This window comes from Neofelis nebulosa, chromosome 1, assembly GCF_028018385.1.
Source record: "Neofelis nebulosa isolate mNeoNeb1 chromosome 1, mNeoNeb1.pri, whole genome shotgun sequence".
Classification (NCBI taxonomy): Eukaryota; Metazoa; Chordata; class Mammalia; order Carnivora; family Felidae; genus Neofelis; species Neofelis nebulosa.
This window is the reverse complement of record NC_080782.1, coordinates 175,263,354-175,276,357: the sequence shown is the minus strand read 5'-3', so window position 1 is coordinate 175,276,357 and position 13,004 is coordinate 175,263,354. Positions and strand designations below refer to the sequence as shown.

Genomic DNA, 13,004 nt, shown 5'->3' with positions numbered 1-13,004 from the left:
TCCTTCTCCCCAACCTTTCCCTCAATTGCAGCTTTCAGTTAAGAATCTGCAACTCATGGCACCTGGCTGGCTCAGTCGGTTAAGCATCCAACTTCAGCTCACGTCATGATCTTACAGTTTGTGGGTTCGAGCCCTGCGTCGCGCTCTGTGCCGGCAGCTCAGAGCCTGGAGCCTGCTTCGGATTCTGTGTCTCCCCCTCTCTCTGCCCCTCCCATGCTCATGCTCTGTCTTTCTCTGTCTCTCAATAATAAATAAACGTTAAAAAATTAAAAAAAAGAAAGAATCTGCAACTGGCGGGGGGGGGGGGGGCGCCTGGGTGGCTCAGTCCATTAAGGGTAGGGCTCTTGATTTCAGGTTTATGAGTTAGAGCCCCACGTCGTGCTTTGAGCTGACAGTGAAGAGCCTGCTTCAGATTCTCTCTCCCTCTCTCTCCGTCCCTCCCCTGTTCATTCTCTGTCTCTCTCTCTCTCTCAAAATAAATAAACTTAAAAAAAAAAAAAAAAGAATCTGCAACTCTGTTGCTAAAGACTGTTAGCACTGGCCCAGTCGATGGGGCTCAAAGCTAGGATTTTTTAGCTATTTGATCTTCAAATACAATCTATGGGTATCTCTCCTGGGAAATGTGCAAATATGGGCACACAGAAATTTTACATACAGTTTGGACATTTAGAGACAGTAGCAAACTTGTTCATTAAATCCATAGCAACAACAACAAGAACAACAAAAAAAAACCGTAAGATAAGACGGTAAAGAAAGGTATTTTGGGGAGAGGGTAAGGTTTTGTTCCTTTACTTGGGGAGGCTGTGGGGCAACGTCTTTGGACTTTGCTGACCCCGGGAAGAGGCAGTAAGGGGCCGAGAACGCACCCAGAAAGTGAAATCAAACAGTGTCAGAGATGAACTCTCTGCCCCCAAAATACCCCCCATAGACACCTACGCTTGGTCGCCTGGTCGTGAAAAAGGCACAAGATGGGATTGACAGTCCGGAACCTATTCAGGCTCCCCTGAGATAAACCTCTGGCCATCTTAGGCTTTCGTCTTCGCTGCCAGGGTGCGGGGTACGCCTGCTGCTGCTGAGAGAAGTCAGGGACCCCGCTCTGTCCGCCCTTGTCCTGTCACAGGGACTTGCCGGGGCTCTGTTCCCCAGGCTCAGGGCTCCCCGCGTCCCTCCCGGATCGGCGCGGGACCCCCGCACCCGGCTCCCTCCGGACCTCGGGCTGCTCCCGGATCCGGTCTCCGCTCACCTGGCACCGGGTATGCGGCCGCCGTGCGCCCCGCGTGGCCCTCGGAGCGCGGCTGCGCGCCCTGGTGGCGGGACACTAGGAGCAGAGGCCGGTGCACCGCCCCTGCCCCTCCCAGCCCTCCCCCTTCCCAGGCCCGAGCAGGTGCGCAGGTGCGTGCTCAGGGTCCCGCCCCGGCAGACAGCAGACAGCGTCCTCCCTCGCCCACTTTGGAGGCCTACCCAGAACAGCCGCTTACACTCCCAGGGATCCCTGGACATCCTCCTTGCCGGCTGGACCCAAGACTGCACAAAGGGAGTATTTGCAGAGGTGGCCTCTTGCCCCAGGAGGGTTGAGGTCCTGTTGTCTGGCTCCAGAACTATCACCTGCTTGCCCACGGTTCAGGGCCTTTCATCTAGCTTGGAATGGAAGCAACTTCAGTCTGACCCTCTAAATTGAAGACTTCCACTGAAGTGTCTTTTCACTGTATCCAGCTACAGGCCTGTCCTCCACCGCTCTGCAAAGTCGTTTAAAAATAGTTTGTAACGGTGTGCGAAGAGCATTTGTCTGGATCTCCGGATCTAGGGTGAAGCCCTCTTGCCATAGGACTTGCGAACAGCCTCTTCCTTTCCCTGAAGCTCAGCTACACCATCCAAGATAACAGGGCTCTGAATCATGGGACTCTAAGGTCCCTTCCAGCATTAGAGACGAGTTTTCTGTATTGTCTAACAGAGATGAGCAGAGAAAGTCCCCTCCACGTTCTGCTGTGGATGAGCCTAGAATCCCTGGTTGCACTTCCGTCTTGGTGGGCAGTAAAACCACCAGTTCATCCTCTGGCAGGCAGGCCTGCGACAGCAAGAATGCCGAACCAGGCTTTCCAGAACCCAAGTGAGAAGATTCCCCCCTAGGTGATGGTTGGACAGCACTATTAAGAGGTCTTTAAATTTTATGTTTCTCATTATTATTATTTGAGTCCCAGCCTTTCCAGGGAAATACTCTGCATTAGGAGAAAAAGTATTCTCCGGAGTTACTGTTTTTAATCACTTCCTCAATCCCTCATTTGGAAGTATTTGACCCTATTTTGTGCAAATCCACCCACATTCATTCAGCAGACATTTGCTGCTTGATTATTCTGTATCAGGCACTGAGGAGATAAGGAGGAATAAGGCATGATCTCTGCCTTTTAGGAACTCATGTCTTGGAAAAAAATAAACTATTGATTTGAAAAGTGATTTGTGTTGACACTGGTAAATTAGGGTGCTATAAGGTGCCTGATCCAAGTATAAGGGAAAGAGAGGTCAGAAAAAGCTTCCTGGAGTTAAAAGACTTTTGACCATTTTTCCGTGATGAGCAGGATTTCCAGGTGAAGAGGAAATGGCTAAAAGAAATGATTTAAGGACAAGCGTTAGGTCCTTGAATCATAAATGTGCAAAAGACATTTTAAGATATCCAGTTCTAGAAATGTAAAATGATGCAGCCACTGTAAAAAAAAAAGGGTGTAATCGTTCCCCCCAAAATTAAAAATAGATTACTATGTGATCCAGCCATTCTCCTTCTGGGTAAACACCCAAAAGAATTGAAAGTAGAGATCCAAAGAGATATTTGTACGCCTGTGTTCATAGCAACATCATTCACAATAACCACAATGTGGCAGCCACCCGAATGTGGTATATACAGGTAATGGAGTATTATTCAGCTTTAGAAAGGAAGGAGCTTCTGACGCGTGCTACAACATGGATGAACCTTGAGGACGCGATGGTAAGTGAAAAGTCAGTTATGGTTCTGCTTATATGAGATAGTTACAGTAGTCAAATTCTCAGAGACAGAAAGGAGAATGGCAGTTGCCCCAGGGCTGGGAGTGAGAGGAATGGGGTGTGTGTTTCGTGGATACAGAGTTTCAATTTTACAAGCCGAAGAGTCCTGGTGACCGATGATGATGATTTGCATAACAGTATGAATATACCGAATGCCGCTGAAGGTACACTAAAGATAGTTGGGATAGTAAAATTTTACGTTCTATGGATGTTACCACAATTTTTTAAAACTTTGATTTGAACATCGAGTCCTATGGCCTCCCTTTACACAGGAGGACACTGAGAATTCTGGAGCTCCAAGAGACAAGACGGAGGTGAGTGCCAGGAAGGTCTCTGTGAGGCCAATGCCTCTGTTCTTACCTCTCTGTGCTTCGCGTGACTGGCCACTTGATTGAAGCCATCACTTTATCAGAAAACAATGTGTTATAATCTGACACTCAATATTGGCTCTATCAACAAGATGATTATTATGAGCTAACTATCTTGTTTTTTCATGTTTACTTGTAAATATAACTTCTTACTACAATTCAAAATTCTCACCTATGAAGTAGTCATTTTCAGGAAAAAAAATACTAACTAATATAGACCTTAATCATTCTCTGAATAGAAAGAATGATACAATTTTTATATCTTTAAAACAAGCTTGCATTAGCGAATGATGTCACTAATTTAGACTATGTTTAAACTTCAGATTTAGGTCTTCTAAGCAACACAAGTCAAAGACCTATAGGGTAAAATTCAACTTCCATTTAAAATTGGTCTCCTGCCCAGATTCAGAAATGCACTTTCTTCTTTTAAATGAACACTCGATAGAACAGGATTCCAGCACTTACTTTCACAGCTATTTGAGCAACACAGGTGCCACCTGCAATGTGCTGCAATTGGGCCTTTGAAGCAGAGGATGGGGTAATCTCCAGGATAATCTGGATACTCAGAAATTCTCCAATTTTGGGGCACCTGCGTGGCTCAGTCGCTTAAGCATCCAACCTCAGCTCAGGTCATGATCTCACGATTCGTGGGTTTGAGCCCCGTGTCAGGCTCTGTGCTGACCTCTCAGAGCCTGGAACCCGTTTCAGATTCTGTGTCTCCCTCTCCCTCTGCCCCTCCCCTGCTCACTCTCTGTCTCTGTCTCTGTCTCTGACTCTCTCTCTCTCTCTCTCTCTCAAAAATAAATAAACATTAAAAAAAATTTTTTTTAAGATGCACTGACATCTTAAATCCTCCTGCTCCAAAAAGCTCCATGAAACTTTGCAGAGAAGGCAGATTCAAGTAGCATTCTCCGGAAAGCCATTAATTACTGAGTTGGGGGCTGGCAGGGGGGAAGGAATAACATATTAGTACTAGTCTTAGCTCTTACTCAGTTGAGTGAGAAAGGGACAAATGGTTGGTGACTGTGCAGAACCATTCTATTTCTTTCTCCCCTGATTATCCTGACCCAAACGTCAAATGATCATGTTTCCAGATCATAGTTTCAACTATAGCTGAAGTTATCATTGCTGACCATTTGTATGTGTATATTCGGATGCTTTGACGTTTGGGACTTTGCTGACCTGGGAGAGACTGCCTTTCTCGGGGTTAGCCAATTTCTAGAGATAGTAAACCCACCAGAGGGTGTACTTTCAAATGCAGACCAAGCAATCCAGAGCTTCTATCCCCAACCACCTCCTTTATCAGACTGTCACACTCTGGACCACCATCCATCTGTTCTAATCATCCCAAGGCCAGACACCAGACAAATAGGGACAGCGCCTGTGCCCCAGAGCCCACTGAAATTATTCAAACTAGCCAGTCCTAAGTCTGCTTCCCCTGCCTTGTCTGTTCCTTCCCACAGAAACTATAATCAAGTTCCTCCTTTTCTTCTGCCTCCTGGCCAATCCCAGTGCATGTCTGTGTGTCCTCATCCATGGTGTAGGGTGCTCCCTCCTCCTGGGATCTGTGAACATAACAAACTATCTTTTCAATGGCAATCATCTCCTGATCTGTTGACCTCGCCATACCTGAATAATAACAAACCTATGTTTTGAAACACCATTCGTAGCCTTGTCAGACTTTTGTAATTTCAGCCACGATATATCTCTTGGTATGATAGTAGTATTCTCATGAGATTAATTGTCTTGATTTAAAAGAAAATGATTAACTTGTTTTCTAATGCCTTTAAAATGGATTGCTCAGTGAAAATGCACTTATTAAATAAAGCAAGTTTTTGATCTATGCTCTACTCGCCAACGAATTCAATTGTTGTTATGCCTTCCAGATTCCTGCAATATTTCTTCAATGAAGAAGACATTATGGTAGAGTGGAGAGAAGCCCAGACATTTAAAGCCTGAACTTTAGTGTTTGGAAAGCAACTCCGTTAGCTGAGAAAAGACATTCCCTTCGTAGGTTTCCATCTAGGAAAAGCAGAGGTTGGACAAGACATTCTCTATGGCCCGTTCCAGATTAAAGGGGTCTTAGTTGTGAAAACCTAGGGGAAGCTTGAAGCTTTCTTTCTTAGAAAAGTAGGTATGATGTTGCTGCACCAATGTGAGTCATTTGCTATGCTTCTATGTGAACGTTATCTTGATGATTCTTTGAAAAAGAGGTTTTTCTGGGAAATTTGAGAAATTTGAGACTCTTGGGAAAGAGACTGACTAGATTGTCTCTTTAGATTCAATCCCAGTAAAAGTTGGAAGATGGTTAGGGTCTTCTGGGAGGATAAAGAGCCAGGCAGTTAGTACAGGTCGGCTGCTGGCCACAGCCAAGGATGGGATTGCCACTCTGCTCAGGAGGAGTTTTAATGTGAAGTATGGTGACCCATGGAAGCAGGGAGAAATGGAGATTATAAACAAAGAAAATGTGGTACAAAAAAAGGAGTAGAGAAAAGCCAGAGAAGGGGCACCTGGATGGCTCAGTTGATTTTAAGTATCTAACTCTCAATTTCAGCTCAGGTCATGATCTCATAGTTTTGTGGGTTCAAGCCTTGCATTGGGCTCTGCCTTGACAGCATGGAGCCTGGTTGGGATTCTCTCTCTCCCTCTCTCTCTGCCCTTTCCCCACTTGTGCTCTCTCTCTCTCTCTCTTAAAATAAATACTCTTTAAAAAAAAAAAAAAAGCCAGAAGAGAAAGAAAGGCATCATCATCAAGGAATTGAGCTCTTTGCCTCTACTGGTGTAGTGTCCCTGCCTCCCAGTTTTCTGACCCTACCAACTACTCTGTGACTCAGAAAGACAATATAAGACTTAGAGATGTGATACATCCTAATAAAATACTAACTACTTTATGAGTCTCTTTGCCCAGAAGTACTTTTTTCTTTTCTGGATACTTGCTGTACTTGTAAACCATACCATTTTATCCAGCATTTATTCACCTTTAAACTGTTTAACAATTTTATTAACTATAATAGTTTTACTAACTTGAGTCTTGCCTGGGTCAACCAGATTTCTCCATTTCAGGGGAGAGAAGCTTATATTCTCCTCTTTGGATCTTAAGCAGCATGTTACATAGATACATAGCAAGCAGTAACAATTGCCTGTTGTTTGGGCAGTTATTACTATAACCATGGATCTGATTCCTCTTTTGACCTTAATTAATACCAAGTTCTTTACGTTTCCGGTTACACGTTGACACCAAGCAGTATCCCACTGGCATCTGTCCAATCAGTTGAGCGTATGAAAAGAACATAGGGAGGGGCACCTGGGTGGCTCAGTCGGTTGAGCCTCCGACTTTGGCTCAGGTCATGATCTCACGGTCCGTGAGTTCGAGCCCTGCGTCAGGCTCTGTGCTGACAGCTCAGAGCCTGGAGCCTGTTTCAGATTCTGTGTCTCCCTCTCTCTCTGCCCCTCCCCTGCTCATGCTCTGTCTCTCTCTGTGTCAAAAATAAACATTAAAAAAAATTTTTTTAAAAAGAACATAGGGAGAGATTGAAAGATTGAATGGAGGGATAAGAAATCACTGGTGACCAGAGAGCCACTGCAGTCACGTGCTAGAGGCTGCAGCTAGTTTGTGAAGTGAGCAGAAGAGTAAAACAGGAAGAAAGAAATAAGGGTGTAGTTTGAAGGCTGACAAGTTTAAGGGCGAAGTCTCTATTTATTCCTTATTTAGGATAAAGATAACCTAAGCATTCGTATAGACTGAGGAAAAATTAAAAGCCAAAGGAAGGAAAGATTGGAGAGAGATAATTAATGGACGGGAGATAGGATCACAGGGGGGACGTATGACAATAGCCGTGTTTGACTCCTGGCTCCTACTTTTACAAGCTGCGCAAATTCTCTCTTTAAACCGCATTTTGTTCATATGTCAAACTGGGATAAAACATGATTGTTCTAAGACCTAAATGAGGTAATATATAGAAGTCATTAGCATGGTGTAAGCTGTCATAAAATAGCAGCTATTGTTAAGCCAGGAGCACAAACGGAAAGGGGAAGGGCCACCAATGCCTCTGAAATAGAAAAGAGGGTAGGGGAAGATCTGTGTGAACTCAAGAGGAAATTCCAACATTTCTGAGGCTCATCCAGAGGTTTTCAACACTGGCATCAGCTGGGGAGCTTTCAGAAACATCAATACTTTTCTCCTACCCCAGACCAATTAAATCAGTAACTCTGAAGTTGGGCATGAGTACTGTTTGTTTATTTTTTTTTTTTTAGGTTCTCCAGGTAAACACACTGCACAGAGTTGATTCATTTCTGAAGCTTGACTATACGTTTTTGAAGTAGACACTTCAAAACTTTTAAAGAATGCTGATGGCAACCGTGGGTGAATGTCAAAAATGTTACATTGAGCAAAAGAAGCCAGAAATGAAGAGACCCACCCCGTATAATGCCATCGTGATTCCATTGACATTGACATCAAGCAAAAAAAAAAAAAAAAAAAAAAAAAAGAAGAGAAGAGAAGAAAAAAAATCTACAAGGATAAAAGTTAGAATAATAGTTGTTTGGGGGAGGGGAGGAGAATTAGCCAGAATGGACAACTAAAAACATTCTAGGTTGATGGAAATATCCTGTATCTTGACTAAGGTGTTGGTTACTGAGCTAAATACATTGCTCAAACTCACTGAACTGTACACTTAAAATCTGTGCATTTTAGCGTATGCATTTGTACCTATATATCTGATTACACAACAAATGGGGAACCATTAAAAGTAGTTGAGTAGAGGGGTGCCTGGACGGTTCAGTTGGTTAAGCACCAGACTTCAGCTCAGGTCATGATCTTGTGGTCCGTGAGTTCTAGCCCTGCATCAGGCTCTGTGCTGACAGCTCAGAGCCTGGAGCCTGCTTTGGATTCTGTGTCTCCCTCTCTCTCTCTGCCTCTCCCCACTCGTGCTCTGTCTCTCTAGCTCTCAAAAATAAATAAAAGTAAAAAAATCGTTTTTAAAAGTGGTTGAGTAGGGAAGTTTAATAAAAGCTATTTCAAATGTGTACAACACCTAATTATCCACTAGTTTTTCTGTTGAGCAGGTATTTAGTTCAAATATCTTTTTAAAACGTGTTTATTTAGTTTATTTTTAAGAGAGAGAGAGTATGAACGGGGGAGGGGCAGAGAGAGAGGAGAGAGAATCCCAAGCAGTCTCTGCATTGATGTGGGGCTTGAACTCATGAACTGGGAGATCATGACCTGAGCTGAAATCAAGAGTCAGACTCTTCACTGACTGAGCCACACAGGCACCCCTAGTTCAATTATCTTATCAGTAAATTTCTACTAGGTAAAGGGGATATCCCAGGAAACTATTCGGAGAAAGGAACCAGCTTGCTGTTGCTACTTTAAAGATTTAACCTTTCACATGTCTTATATTAGTTACATACCGTTATGTTTAAGCGTATATTATATTTTGATGATTTGTTCAGATTTTCATCTTCTGGTGTTTACTTTTGTGGTTCAGGTTTTATTTCTTTGCTTTCTTCTTTGGACCTTTGAAGTGATGGAAAGAACATTGGGCCAGAATCCCATGGCTTATTAAGCCATCTTCTTGTTTTATTCAGGAGGCTGTTCCAAGTCTCTCGCCAGGAAAAGGAAGCTTAACTATATGAGCATAACACACAAACATTACCTTTGTCTTTATGTCTAAGACATAACTCCTCCCACCCACCTGTGCACACACACAGACACTCACCATGTAGACCTACCTTCCTGCTCTCTCCTTTGCTGAGGCACCCATAATGCAATGCGTGGCTTTTGTGAGCCTCTGTGGCGCTACCAACAGCCAGCGCAGGATGGGGAGTTTGAAGCAAATAGAACAAAATTGTCCCAGCACCGCTCTTACCATCCATATCCCCACGTTTTTCCATTCACCATGTGAAGGGAACATCAACCACACTTAACACTCTAAAGGAAGTTCAGAGATTCAAATTCTTCAGTGCTAAAGTAACGGTCGTTTGCAAGTTCTATAGCAGCCGATGGTGATTGCGTTAACTTCACCTAACACTAAAGAAGTAATTTGTTACCAGAGATTCCATTCCCTTCCTACCTCTGTTAGGATTTCTCCTGTTTCACTAGACTCTTTAGAGAACATTAGGCCATTATGAGCTGTTGAAATTCTTTTCCCTCCCCTGCTAGTGTCTTATGTCACTTGCCCCTGGCGGCGACCACATTGAGCAACATCATCTTATTTTCTTTGTCATGCTTCTGCATTTGAATTTAAATGCCCCAGAAACACATACAAAAGGCTTATGTAATTTTTTTATGATAGCATTTTCAATTTCTCCCATTTGACCTTTTGATATTGCTTTCACGATTAATTTTTTCTAGGGCCTTGTTGACACAACAGACCGCTGTACTAACCTGTTAACCTTCGAAAAATCAGAGTTGAAATCTGGTTTGAGTGAGAAACCCCAAACAGTTTCCAGCTGGCCTGGGCCTGATGAACAGTAAGCCAGACACACTCATGTCCATGATGGATGGGCTGCTGGTGAATAAGAGGAGGTTGAAATGGAATGGGATGTGAAGACAGCATTGTGTTTAATCTTAGAGTGGCTCATTTTAGCGCTCATGTTTAGAAAAGAATAAAAACGCAAGTGATTTAGCCAAAGAAGCCGTTTCTTTCTTTCTCCAACTTGCCACAGACAGTCCTCGGGAGTCAGCCCCTTCTGCTATGTGCACTGATGTACGATGGCCAGGTGACATCATTAAGCTATTTCTTGTTCCTCCCTTCCTAATTATGCCAGATTGATATCTGGTTAAATCGCAAAAACAGTTCTAATCCCCTTTAACTGTAAATCCTGCTTTCATCCCAATTGTGAGTTAAACTGTACCCAGATGCTTGTGAAATCCTCAACACTGTCCAGTGGTAATTGAGGAATGCTCCGTTTGGTTAGTCTGCACCTTGAGAACAGATGACTCACTCCTCTCTCGATCCCATCTTCAAAAGTGGTCTCTGTCTGGCCTTTGCCGTCCTCCCTAACCCACCTGTCCACATCAAACATACCAATCATTGGTCCTGTGGTTTTACAAGTCTTTTGAGTCTCCAGAGCTGACCTTTCTGTTTTATTTTATTTCTAACTAGGGGCGACCGGATCGGCAAAATCTCCAAGGGATATTTTTTGAATAAATACACCCAGTGCTCGCTTCAGCAGCACAGACACTGAATAGATAGACACATCCACATTTGGTAATTTTATTGTATATTTATTTGAAAAGAAAATATTACCATTTGGTCATCACTGCTTTCCAACACGCTATGCTTTAGTTTCTGGGTTCATTCTACAGTGACTCCCATATGGACAGAGCAGGGTGGGAGCCTGTGAAGACCGAGGCCAGTGCTAGAAGCTTCTGCTCCTGAGAAGCAACTCTGCAGAGCAGTTATGACCACAGAGCAGCTCCAGGGAAGCCTTCTTACCATGCGTGCACCCCGTGGCTACAGCCACTTGCCCTTTGAAGGCTGAGCCCTAGAGCAGTGTCCTTTTCTGACATTGTCACCCAGAGTAGACATTTACAGCAGTCTCTGTTTTGCACAACAGACCTGTGCATGTATGAGGTCTTGAGCAGGGTCAGCTATATAATTTGCAGGGTTCATTACAGAATGAAAATGTGGGGCTTCTTTTTTAAAAAGTAAGAGAGTGCTTGCTTTGGTAGCTTGTATATTAAAATTGGAGCCATAGAGAGAAGATTACCATGGAACCTGTGCAAGGATGACACGCAAATTCATGAAGGGTTCCATAAAAAAAGAAAGAAAAAGTAGGAGAGAAAATGCCTTTAAAGGCAATAAAATAGGAGCCCCTGAGTGGCTCAGCCGGTTGAGCGACTGACTTGATTTTGTCTCAGGTCTTGATCCCAAGGTCGTGGGGTCAGGGTCCACCCTGAGCCTAGAGCCTGCTTAAGATTCTCTCTCCCTCAGCCCCTCTCCTCCCTGTTTCCACTCTCTCTCTCTCTCTCTTTAAAAAAAAAAAAAAGTGGGGCGCCTGGGTGGCTCAGTCGGTTAAGCGGCCGACTTCGGCTCAGGTCAAGATCTCAAGGTCGGTGAGTTCGAGCCCCGCGTCGGGCTCTGGGCTGATGGCTCAGGGCATGGAGCCTGCTTCCGATTCTGTGTCTCCCTCTCTCTCTGCCCCTCCCCCGTTCATGCTCTGTCTCTCTCTGTCTCAAAAATAAATAAACGTTAAAAATAAAAAATAAAAAATAAAGTATTAAAACATAAGGCTTTTTCCTTTCTTCTGAAGTCTCCTTTTGATTTATCATGGTAATTGGGTTTTTTTTTTCTTTTTTTTTTTGTTTGTTTTGGTTTGATTTGGTTTTTGCTATTTAATGTCATTCTAAATCAGAAAAAATTCAACATTTTAATTTTTAAATTTTTTTAATGTTTATTTATTTTTGAGAGAGAGACAGACAGAGACAAAGTGTGAGTGGGGAAGGGTCAGAGAGAGAGGGAGACAGAATCTGAAGCAGGTTCCAGGCTCCACGCTGTCTGCACAGAGCCCGACGTGGGGCTTGAACTCACAAGCCGTGAGATCATGACCTGAGCCAAAGTCGGATGCTCCACTGATTGAGCCACCCAGGCGCCCCCAGAAAAATCAACATATTTAGGTGATTAGCATGAAATGTACCTTTGGTCTTTATAGGGTGCAATACTAGTTTTAAATGAAAATATAAGAGCCTTCGTCTCTCAGGTAGCATACTCAAAATTACACAAGCCAAATTTCAAAGTTCATACCTGTATGTCTATTGTGGTTTTATTGCAACAGTGGAAACACTGCACAAAAGCAACTCTGCTTTTCACAGCACACATTCTACCAACTCTATTTTAAGTTTACTGAAGAGTAAGGAAAGACTGAACAGAAAAGAAACCATTACCCTATCTTTTCCTTTCTTTCTGGGTCACCATTTTCAGTATTATTGGCCGACTCAAGAAAGTAACACAGTAAAGAATGGGTTCCTTGATAGGGTTCCTTGTTCATTAGTGTTCATTAGAGTGTCATTGTCTTCCTCCGGGTCTGAAGCAGGTTCTGTTTTAAACAGAAAGCATGGCCTAAAGGGGTTGTCAATGACCCTTCATACCCAGCTATAAGACCCAACTTACTTGCCTGGTACTTGTACAGAGTCACTGAACTGCCATGCCTTGTGGATCCACCAGAATTCTTTGCTCGTTGAATGTCATCCATTCTATTTGTAAATAGGCCTACAAAGAGTCGCAGTGCACGTGCATATAGCATGTAACTTCTCTGTTCACACGTGTGCTCCACTGTCCCATCACATTTCACTTGCAAAACGCAAGTTCAAAGATAGCATGATTAAACATTTCAAGACGCAACAATACAGGATTAAGCCAAACAAGGGACCCTTCTGAACATGGGCCCTGGGCTACTGGGTAGTCTGCACATCCATGAAGTCAGGCCTGGCCTTGAACTAGGAAACCACTTGTTTGATCGACTCAGGTTCAACCACGGAAAAGATACCAAAGTCAAGAATATTTTTGGAAGTGTCAACGAGGAAGAAACACTTAAGTTACTACTTCTTACGTTTGTAGACCACCGGACATCAAAATTTGGTTTCCTTTGATTGAGTTCATT

General features: G+C 43.5%; 1 non-coding gene across 1 annotated transcript; it reads left to right on the top strand.

Moving 5' to 3' along the window:
- Positions 1 to 11,060: 11,060 nt before the first annotated feature.
- Positions 11,061 to 11,167, top strand: LOC131489647 (U6 spliceosomal RNA). Its single transcript, XR_009250669.1, has one exon. It is a non-coding gene; the product is annotated as a U6 spliceosomal RNA (small nuclear RNA).
- The last annotated feature ends 1,837 nt before the right edge of the window (positions 11,168 to 13,004 follow it).